The sequence below is a fragment of the Salmo trutta genome, chromosome 23, assembly GCF_901001165.1.
Source record: "Salmo trutta chromosome 23, fSalTru1.1, whole genome shotgun sequence".
Taxonomy (NCBI): Eukaryota; Metazoa; Chordata; class Actinopteri; order Salmoniformes; family Salmonidae; genus Salmo; species Salmo trutta.
Genome location: NC_042979.1, coordinates 39,082,283 through 39,093,771, shown reverse-complemented (window position 1 = coordinate 39,093,771; position 11,489 = coordinate 39,082,283).

Here is an 11,489-nt window from a genome sequence, read left to right as displayed (position 1 = left end):
ATTAGCCTGAAGAGACAGCCTGGTCAGAGTGAGAGAGTGTATTCAAGCGGTAGGGGAGGGAGGGGGCAGGAAAACAAGGCACAGATCAGTAAACTTGAGGTGGATTCTTCTCGCACACCCATCTTACCTCACCTTACCCTATCCCTCCTCATTATGAATAGTTACTGCGGTTAACCCTATTCTTGGAAGGAGATATCAATTGCAACTGGTCATGATTACCAACGTTAAAGCTTATTCTTTAATGTGTAAAGTGATGGCACAGTTAATGCAATTTCAGTCCCTGACAGTTTTCGGGCATTGGGCATTACGTTTGGAATTTAAAAAAAAGACCTAACATCCCTTTCATACATTCAATTCAAATTCCTAATTAACTGGAGAAAAAAATACCACATACCAAATCGTTTAACTCCAACCTAGTCCTCGTCAGTGGTCACTCCAAATATATGAGTCTGCAAGGCTAATACCAGGCCATATTTCTTAATGGCCGCATACAATGGTACATCCATCCAATCCAGGGGGATAAATTTAGCATTTTTAGCCTGACTTGACCCTCTGGAGTTGTATTAGTAGGAGTGAATCCAGTCCAGGTTTTAGCCACTAGGTCATTCGCGGCCTCAGCAGCTTGATGGCTCCTTTGTGAACATTGGGCTTATCGCTCAGCCGTACAACACCTAGCGGGGACTACAGAGAGGAATGTTATGTGTGTAAGATTGTGACTAAATGTGTAAATGTACATTAATATAGGTGCAATATGCAGAAATGGCAGATCCTGGTTGTTAAAATTCTAATAGTTTTCCTAATTTCAGTTTATGATGGTACAACGTAGAGAGTCATTGTACCGTCTGTGAAATATCCTTTCAATAACCCAAAATATGTTTTTTCCCGCTGTTTAAATCTGGTGTAAAAAAACAAAATATTTTTGTACAGCAACTGTTTCTGTGTGGTACAGCAAACTGTTTCTGTGTGGTAGAGCAAACTGTTTCTGTGTGGTACAGCAAACTGTTTCTGTGTGGTACAGCAAACTGTTTCTGTGTGGTACAGCAAACTGTTTCTGTGTGGTACAGCAAACTGTTTCTGTGTGGTACAGCAAACAGTTTCTGTGTGGTACAGCAAACTGTTTCTGTGTGGTACAGCAAACTGTTTCTGTGTGGTAGAGCAAACTGTTTCTGTGTGGTACAGCAAACTGTTTCTGTGTGGTACAGCAAACTGTTTCTGTGTGGTACAGCAACTGTTTCTGTGTGGTACAGCAAACTGTTTCTGTGTGGTACAGCAAACTGTTTCTGTGTGGTACAGCAAACTGTTTCTGTGTGGTACAGCAAACAGTTTCTGTGTGGTACAGCAAACTGTTTCTGTGTGGTACAGCAACTGTTTCTGTGTGGTACAGCAAACTGTTTCTGTGTGGTACAGCAACTGTTTCTGTGTGGTACAGCAAACTGTTTCTGTGTGGTACAGCAACTGTTTCTGTGTGGTACAGCAAACTGTTTCTGTGTGGTACAGCAAACAGTTTCTGTGTGGTACAGCAAACTGTTTCTGTGTGGTACAGCAAACTGTTGCTGTGTGTGAGTGCAGGTACTGTATGTGAGTGTGTTTCTGTATATACTGTATGTACAGTACGTGTGCATATGGGTGTGCATGCCTTCATGTGTGCATACATGTTTGCGTGTCTGAGTGTGTGTTTGCATGTCATAGCACAGGGCACAAGACAGACAGCAGCCAATCTTATCCAGAAAGCCTAAAGACACGGAAAAGGTCAGACTGCCCCCCTTCCTGACAGACAGACAGACATCCCTACTGTAGGCTATATAAGGGGCTCTTCAAATTTTTATATTTTATTTTACTTCTTTTTTTTCACCTTTATTTCACCATGTAGGCCAGTTGAGAACAAGTTCTCATTTACTGTGACCTGGCCAAGATAAAGCAAAGCAGTGTGACACAAACAACAACACAGAGTTACACATGGAATAAACAAACGTACAGTCAATAACATAATAGGAAAATAAATCTATATACAGTGTGTGCAAATGAGGTAAGATTAGGGAGGTAAGGCAATAAATAGGCCGTAGTGGCAAAGTAATTACAATTTAGCAATTAAACACTGGAGTGATAGATGTGCAGAAGATGAATGTGCAAGTAGAGATACTGGGTTACAAAGGAGCAAAAAATATATAAATAAATAACAATATGGGGATGAGGTAGTTGGATGGGCTATTTACAGATGGGTTATGTACAGATGCATTGATCTGTGAGCTGCTCTGACAGCTGATGCTTAAAGTTAGTGAGGGATATATCAGTCTCAAGCTTCAGTGATTTTGCAATTCGTTCCAGTTATTGGCAGCAGAGAACTGGAAGGAAAGGCGGCCAAAGGAGGAATAGGCTTTGGGGGTGACCAGTGAAATATACCTGCTGGAGCGCGTGCTACAGGTAGGTGCTGCTATGGTGACCAGTGAGCTGAGATAAGGCGGAGCTATACCTAGCAAAGACTTATAGATGACCTGGAGCCAGTGGGTTTGGCGACGAATATGAAGCGAGGGCCAGCCAACAAGAGCATACAGGTCGCAGTGGTGGGTAGTATATGGGGCTTTGGTGAAATCACTTAACAGATGCTGAGGAATAGGGGGTACAGATATTGAGGAAGAGAGGGTATAGATATTGACTGAGCATACAACAGTAGTAACTTTGCTTTGGCTTGGACTTGTATCTTCTTTTAATGGTTTTGGGTCAATTCCATCTCAACTCAGTTGAAATCAGGAATTGAAAATTAATGGGAAAATGTCCTATTGTTGCAAGGGAGAGGCCTGTCTGTCTATTGTTCATCTCTTCAATCACGTACTTTATGTTATTTGATTGTTTACAATATAATCTTTTCAGGATCTCTTTTTCGGCAGATTTCACAGGACATCGTGGTGTTTTTCTGGATCTTGGAATGCAGAGTGTGCCGAAACATGATATGACACATGCCTGCAGCTCATCAGGGAGGAGGTTGTTGTTGGTTGTTTTCTTGAGGCATCCTTGAGAAGACAGTCTTTTATCGCAAACGGATAGCCAGGATGAATGTCTGACGGCTAAATCACAGGACCTTCGGTTACTTACTCACTCCTCCTGACCGAGATTGAAACCAAAGTGTGGTATCATTTAGCAAACTTCACCAACAACACGTGTGGACACACGCACAAACTGCGATACAAAATAAGTGTCACCCTTATCACAAGAGGAATTTTCTCTTGGTCTAATGGTCAAGACGTTGGTTTGTCCCGTAGGAGACCTGGGTTTAGATCACACCCATGACACACACAGGCCCACACACACACTAGAGCTGAGCGATTACCTGAAATGTCTATTATTTTTCGGGGGGTTTGTGAGCTCCGTGGGTTTTCTGTGAGCTCAATACACACATTGTGCAGTTTCTCTAGAGATAAATCAGATCAAGCCTGAACTGTGCGATGTAGTATTTTATTTTATTTAACCTTTATTTAACTAGGCAAGTCAGTTATGAAAACATTCTTATTTACAATGACGGCCTACCAAAAGGCAAAAGACCTCCTGCGGGGACGGGGTCTGGGATTTTTTTTTAAAACATATAAATATAGGACAAAACACACATCACGACAAGAGAGACAACACAACACTACATAAAGATTTACTGTCAAGACAAGAACATAGCAAGGCAGCAACACATGACAACACAACATGGTAGCAGCACACAACATGGTACAATCATTATTGAGCACAGACAACAGCACAAAGGGCAAGAAGGTAGTGACAACAATACATCACGCAAAGCAGCCACAACTGTCAGTAAGACTGTCCATGATTGAGTCGTAAGGAGATGTAGTTTCCAACAGGCGAATATTCTACATAGTTAAGCGCCGAAAACTAGGTCATTAACTACAATGACCATAATCCATTGCATGCCTACTTGTCCAGTCTGTGTTTCTTTCACACCTGCTACATAAAAGAGACAGAAGAACACGCAATCGAGAGAGATAGAGAGCAGTTGCTTTGTGAGGTACTGAAAATACATGATCTAAGTCAGGGTTCCCCAAACTCTGTCCTGGCCCCCCGGTGTGTGTTTCATTTTTTCACTAGTACTACACAGCTGATTCAAATGATCAACTCATCATCAAGCTTTGATTATTTGATTCAGCTGTGTAGCGCTAGAGCAAAAAACATAACGTCACCCGGGGGGGGGGGGGGGACAGAGTTTGGGAAACCATGATCTAAGTGATAGTTGATATTCAGAAGTCATAAAAATATGCCTTATTTACTTTGAAGAACTACTAAAATAGGGATGTTGTCAGACAGCATAGGCAGGAGCTCTATAGAGATGAGATGATGACTGAATGAAATAATAAAGTCATTACATTAAACCAATGTAATATACACAACTGAAACATCTTATTAAAGTAATGTGAATGAATGATGGTTAATATGGAATTAGCAGTAATGGACAGTCACTACCATCATTTTATTAATTGCTTTATTCTGTGTTACAGCATTCAACCCACAAAATGCATAGTGCCTTTAATGTAAAAAAATTATATTTGAAACCAACATTTTGATAACTGATAAAAAAAATTCGAACCGACCTCAAAAAAGACAAATCGCTCACTTAGACACACACACACACACACACACACACACACACACACACACACTACATTCCTGTGTAGTTGAGCTGGGCGATATTGACAAAAAGTCCATATTGTGATAAATTGCCTGAATTGATGTGATAACGATAAATAGAACGATACGTTTATGACAATGTGAACCACAGTTATTTTTTATTACCCTTTAAAAAAGTACTACTAGTTTGATTGTTGTAGCCACCAATTGTCGCTTTAATAATCACCCTTCACATTTCCCTAGATCATTTTGGGGTTCATCCTGGCTCTACTGTGGAGTATTTACACCACTTCATTCATAGATAACACTCTAGGTTAAAACTGTTCATTCCATTTTTTATGAAACCTGAGACTATAAGAAGATGATACCATGTGGCAATTTCAATCATACTGTCAAGCGCTCCCCTTTAAACTAATTTGTCTTAAGTATTTCATCAGATATGCCAAGTCAACAAGATAACAAATGGAAGAGCTGTACAGAGAAGTCAAAGGGGGGTCCCTCCCTCACTGTCCGGGAGTGATAACCTCATGTCCCTCAGTCCCTCCCACTCTGTCCGGGAGTGATAACCTCATGTCCCTCAGTCCCTCCCTCTCTGTCCGGGAGTGATAACCTCATGTCCCTCAGTCCCTCCCTCACTGTCCGGGAGTGATAACCTCATGTCCCTCAGTCCCTCCCACTCTGTCCGGGAGTGATAACCTCATGTCCCTCAGTCCCTCCCTCTCTGTCCGGGAGTGATAACCTCATGTCCCTCAGTCCCTCCCTCACTGTCCGGGAGTGATAACCTCATGTCCCTCAGTCCCTCCCACTCTGTCCGGGAGTGATAACCTCATGTCCCTCAGTCCCTCCCTCACTGTCCGGGAGTGATAACCTCATGTCCCTCAGTCCCTCCCACTCTGTCCGGGAGTGATAACCTCATGTCCCTCAGTCCCTCCCTCACTGTCCGGGAGTGATAACCTCATGTCCCTCAGTCCCTCCCTCACTGTCCGGGAGTGATAACCTCATGTCCCTCAGTCCCTCCCACTCTGTCCGGGAGTGATAACCTCATGTCCCTCAGTCCCTCCCACTCTGTCCGGGAGTGATAACCTCATGTCCCTCAGTCCCTCCCACTCTGTCCGGGAGTGATAACCTCATGTCCCTCAGTCCCTCCCTCACTATCCGGGAGTGATAACCTCATGTCCCTCAGTCCCTCCCACTCTGTCCGGGAGTGATAACCTCATGTCCCTCAGTCCCTCCCTCACTGTCCGGGAGTGATAACCTCATGTCCCTCAGTCCCTCCCTCACTGTCCGGGAGTGATAACCTCATGTCCCTCAGTCCCTCCCACTCTGTCCGGGAGTGATAACCTCATGTCCCTCAGTCCCTCCCACTCTGTCCGGGAGTGATAACCTCATGTCCCTCAGTCCCTCCCACTCTGTCCGGGAGTGATAACCTCATGTCCCTCAGTCCCTCCCTCTCTGTCCGGGAGTGATAACCTCATGTCCCTCAGTCCCTCCCACTCTGTCCGGGAGTGATAACCTCATGTCCCTCAGTCCCTCCCACTCTGTCCGGGAGTGATAACCTCATGTCCCTCAGTCCCTCCCTCACTGTCCGGGAGTGATAACCTCATGTCCCTCAGTCCCTCCCACTCTGTCCGGGAGTGATAACCTCATGTCCCTCAGTCCCTCCCTCACTGTCCGGGAGTGATAACCTCATGTCCCTCAGTCCCTCCCACTCTGTCCGGGAGTGATAACCTCATGTCCCTCAGTCCCTCCCTCACTGTCCGGGAGTGATAACCTCATGTCCCTCAGTCCCTCCCTCACTGTCCGGGAGTGATAACCTCATGTCCCTCAGTCCCTCCCTCACTGTCCGGGAGTGATAACCTCATGTCCCTCAGTCCCTCCCACTCTGTCCGGGAGTGATAACCTCATGTCCCTCAGTCCCTCCCACTCTGTCCGGGAGTGATAACCTCATGTCCCTCAGTCCCTCCCACTCTGTCCGGGAGTGATAACCTCATGTCCCTCAGTCCCTCCCACTCTGTCCGGGAGTGATAACCTCATGTCCCTCAGTCCCTCCCACTCTGTCCGGGAGTGATAACCTCATGTCCCTCAGTCCCTCCCACTCTGTCCGGGAGTGATAACCTCATGTCCCTCAGTCCCTCCCACTCTGTCCGGGAGTGATAACCTCATGTCCCTCAGTCCCTCCCTCACTGTCCGGGAGTGATAACCTCATGTCCCTCAGTCCCTCCCTCACTGTCCGGGAGTGATAACCTCATGTCCCTCAGTCCCTCCCACTCTGTCTGGGAGTGATAACCTGAATGGTCAAAAATGGGAGGTGCCGGTGTTTTATTTATTTTTATTTAACCTTAATTTAACTAGGCAAGTCAGATAAAGACAAATTCTTATTTACAATGACGGCCAACCCCGGCCAAACCCGGACGACGCTGTAACAAGAGTCAATCAGGCCACAACAACGTCAATACAGCTTAGGAACAGCTAAAATCTGTTAGCCCTTTACGAAGCTTAAAGTCAAAGCCAAAAACGTCTAAAGACAATGAGTCAGAGAGACTCTTCCCCCAACAATCCCCGCATTTTTAAATAGTATGAGGGCAGATACACAAACAATGTCCTCGTCTGGATGTGACTGACTGGGTTCGAACCTGTGTCGTCTCCAGAATGTGTTTGCCTGCTGAGTTAAAGTCTAGGGGTGACATATTCGTATTGCAAAAGCAATCTGAAAAGTGAAAAATGCCGTAAACCTCATTATAATCTCACAGTATGATTTATGATTTACTTTGAACATTTTCTTCAAAAATGTCAATAGGAGGCGATTACAGCTTACTGAGCGATACATAGTCGCCTCTTCATATCACACATTGTTGAACAATTTAGCATTTTGAAAATGTCGACCAATGCATTAGCTAGCTCAGGGAGCCAACAAAAGCCTTCAGGTTGCAAGTATTTTGGTTCAGCGAGCCGCCCCTGCTACAAAGACTCTGCAAAGGCACTTCTGAGTTCCTCTACTAATCTTGGGAGAGTAAATTAGACACTTCAAAAAATACATATTCAAACTCTTCACCTTGTTGGCTTGTGACCTTTTTGCCAGAAGAGTTTGGGGGAGAGCACTCAGGGCCTGGTAATTGACCCGTCTTGCCAGAACGGCGAGGGGACATCTTTTATAGAGGGGAAGAGGTGGGGGTGAATTCTAGTTCAACAATTGATGAGCATTATATGATGATATATATGACCTCAATGACTTGATACTCCTATTGTCTAGGAGCATTCCTAAAAAATAAACACATTTCATTCCCATTAATTAATAGTTCCTAAAAATGCAAATGGAATTGACCCAGTGATGTGTATATATAAATAATTGAATTGACTTCAACTCCGATTATCCCAACATGGTTGCCGTTCTTCCAGTGAGTTAACAGAACCATCCAGCCATTGTCTCAGTGACTGAAGTCCGTACAATATGTCACCTCAGGCGTTGTGTAATCATAAAACAGCACTTCCCTTACAGTACAGTAGAGCAGCGAGAGCTCCAAACGTTTTGGCCCAGATCTCACCCCCTGGGAGCTGCCAGAACTGGGCTTTGCCTGTCTGATCACAAGGCCGTTTACGGGCTATTGACCGGCTTATGCTGATTTAATCAGAGGTGCAATAAAGCCATTCAACTGGCGTCCATTTAGACGCTTTACTGGGGCCGTTAAAGGAACCGCTTCAATGAGAGCCCTCAGAGCCGTCATGGAGGAGTTGACAGACTGACGCACAGCAGTGAACATTGCGACTGTGGTATGGCTTGGTCCTGGGTGGTAACGGCAGGTTGCTATTGAATAATGACTGTCAGAGCTCTGAAAAGGGGTTGTTTCGTCTGTTTTATGGCATAACAGCAGTCACAAGTACGGTGGCCCTAAGGGGCTAAGTAGCTTTTCAAATTTAAAGACTGAACTTGCCCCACACGCAGAGAAATGCCTGATGTTTCTCTAAGCTTAATAATTCGCTTCTTCAAACTTTCTCCGAGCTTTATTGTCAGTGCTGGCCATCATTGTTTCTCTGAAATTGGATTACTTTTTGACAGTGAAAATCGTGTCTATGGCCGGGATTCAATCCGATCACGTGTGGTAGCATGCTTGACACTACAAGGTAATTTCCGGTTGAGCCGACATTTGCAGAGTTTACTGTGAATGCGATCTCTGCGAACACGGGAACATTGCCTTTTTAAAAGGGGCACTGTTGAAAAACGCGTGAGTGGATTGAATCCAGGCATACATCTTTCTGTTCAGAGATGAAGGCGTCACATTTTCCGATAGGATTGCTATCACAGTGTTACTCATTGCTAAGATACAAATGGAAAACCCAGAGATGCAACAGGACAAACAGTTGTGGGAACAGTTGTGGGAACAACTAGAATGTCTAGAATGTCTGCAAAGACATGCTGGAACATTTGAGAGCCCAGGCTGGCACAGACAACTCCAGTCAACTCCAGGAACATTCTCAGAAAGATTAGCCTGGCTCCAATCTGTTTGTGCTTTGGCCAACTCCTCACTGCCTGTCGTGTTCCCATTGTCATGACATTAATAGTTAGTTGAAGGAGTTGGATGAAGGCAAGCACATCCACATCTGTGACCAAGCTACTGAAGGATATCTTTAGATGGCCCTTAATGTGCATCAAATCATGACACCAATGAAGTTGTAATGGAATGATTGAGTTGGGCCAGGACAAACGTAGTTATATTGAGTCCGCCAGATCAGAGGCAGTAGGGATGACAACGCGTTATATTGATAGGTGCGTAAATTGGACCATATTGGTGTCCTGAGCATTCTAAATGTAACGAGTACTTTTGGGTGTCAGGGGAAATGTACAGGACTAAAATGCATTAGGAATGTAGTGAAGTAAAAGTTGTAAAAATATATAAATTATAAAGTAATGTACAGATTTCTATATACACTGCTCAAAAAAATAAAGGGAACACTTAAACAACACATCCTAGATCTGAATGAAAGAAATAATCTTATTAAATACTTTTTTCTTTACATAGTTGAATGTGCTGACAACAAAATCACACAAAAATAATCAATGAAAATCCAATTTATCAACCCATGGAGGTCTGGATTTGGAGTCACACTCAAAATTAAAGTGGAAAACCACTCTACAGGCTGATCCAACTTTGATGTAATGTCCTTAAAACAAGTCAAAATGAGGCTCAGTAGTGTGTGTGGCCTCCACGTGCCTGTATAACCTCCCTAGGGATCTCCTCCCAGACCTGGACTAAAGCATCCGCCAAATCCTGGACAGTCTGTGGTGCAACGTGGCGTTGCTGGATGGAGCGAGAAATTATGTCCCAGATGTGCTCAATTAGATTCAGGTCTGGGGAACGGGCGGGCCAGTCCATAGCATCAATGCCTTCCTCTTGCAGGAACTCCTGACACACTCCAGCCACTATGTTATCCATACCTATGTATTTCAGTGTCTATGACTGCAATGTGGGTATTAAAAGGCTTGAACTTGAAACTTCACACTTCCTGTCTTCTCTTCCTCTCTTCTCTTCCTATCTTCACTTCCGCTCTTGTCTTTCTTGCAGGCTGATTTACAGCATGCTTTATTCACTCCACTTTATAAGTGGTAAAGATGGGCCAGGTCAAGGCCATGGCACGGCCAGGTCTCAGGGCCGCGGCACGGCCAGGTCAGGGCCACGGCACGGCCAGGTCTCAGGGCCACGGCACGGCCAGGTCAGGGCCACGGCACGGCCAGGTTTCAGGGCCACGGCACGGCCAGGTCAGGGCCACGGCATGGCCAGGTCTCAGAGCCACGGCACGGCCAGGTCAGGGCCACGGCCAGGTCAGGGCCACGGCATGGCCAGGTCAGGGCCACGGCCAGGTCAGGGCCACGGCACGGCCAGGTCAGGGCCACAGCACGGCCAGGTCAGGGCCACGGCATGGCCAGGTCTCAGAGCCACGGCACGGCCAGGTCAGGGCCACGGCCAGGTCAGGGCCACGGCATGGCCAGGTCAGGGCCACGGCCAGGTCAGGGCCACGGCACGGCCAGGTCAGGGCCACGGCACGGCCAGGTCTCAGAGCCACGGCACGGCCAGGTCAGGGCCACGGCACGGCCAGGTCTCAGAGCCGCGGCACGGCCAGGTCTCAGAGCCGCGGCACGGCCAGGTCAGGGCCACGGCACGGCCAGGTCAGGGCCAGGCACGGCCAGGTCTCAGGGCCACGGCACGGCCAGGTCAGGGCCACGGCACGGCCAGGTCTCAGAGCCGCGGCACGGCCAGGTCTCAGAGCCACGGCACGGCCAGGTCAGGGCCACGGCACGGCCAGGTCTCAGGGCCGCGGCACGGCCAGGTCAGGGCCACGGCACGGCCAGGTCTCAGAGCCGCGGCACGGCCAGGTCAGGGCCACGGCACGGCCAGGTCAGGGCCAGGCACGGCCAGGTCTCAGGGCCACGGCACGGCCAGGTCAGGGCCACGGCACGGCCAGGTCAGGGCCACGGCACGGCCAGGTCTCAGAGCCACGGCACGGCCAGGTCAGAGCCACGGCACGGCCAGGTCAGGGCCACGGCATGGCCAGGTCTCAGAGCCACGGCACGGCCAGGTCAGGGCCACGGCATGGCCAGGTCTCAGAGCCACGGCACGGCCAGGTCAGGGCCAGGGTAGAGAGCACAGGGTATTAATAATATAAGACTAAGGCCTTACAAAGATCCTTCACGGTCAAAACGTTGCTAATAAAACTACAGGATAATTTAAATAGGTATTTTGGTAGCTATTCATTTCACACTTACCAGGTATTTGCTTAGGAAATTGTACCAAAGTCTTGTATTTTCCGGCGGTATTTGTTGTACCCTGCAGCTGTGGACATTTATTGGATAAACCTTCAAAACCTTAGAACAG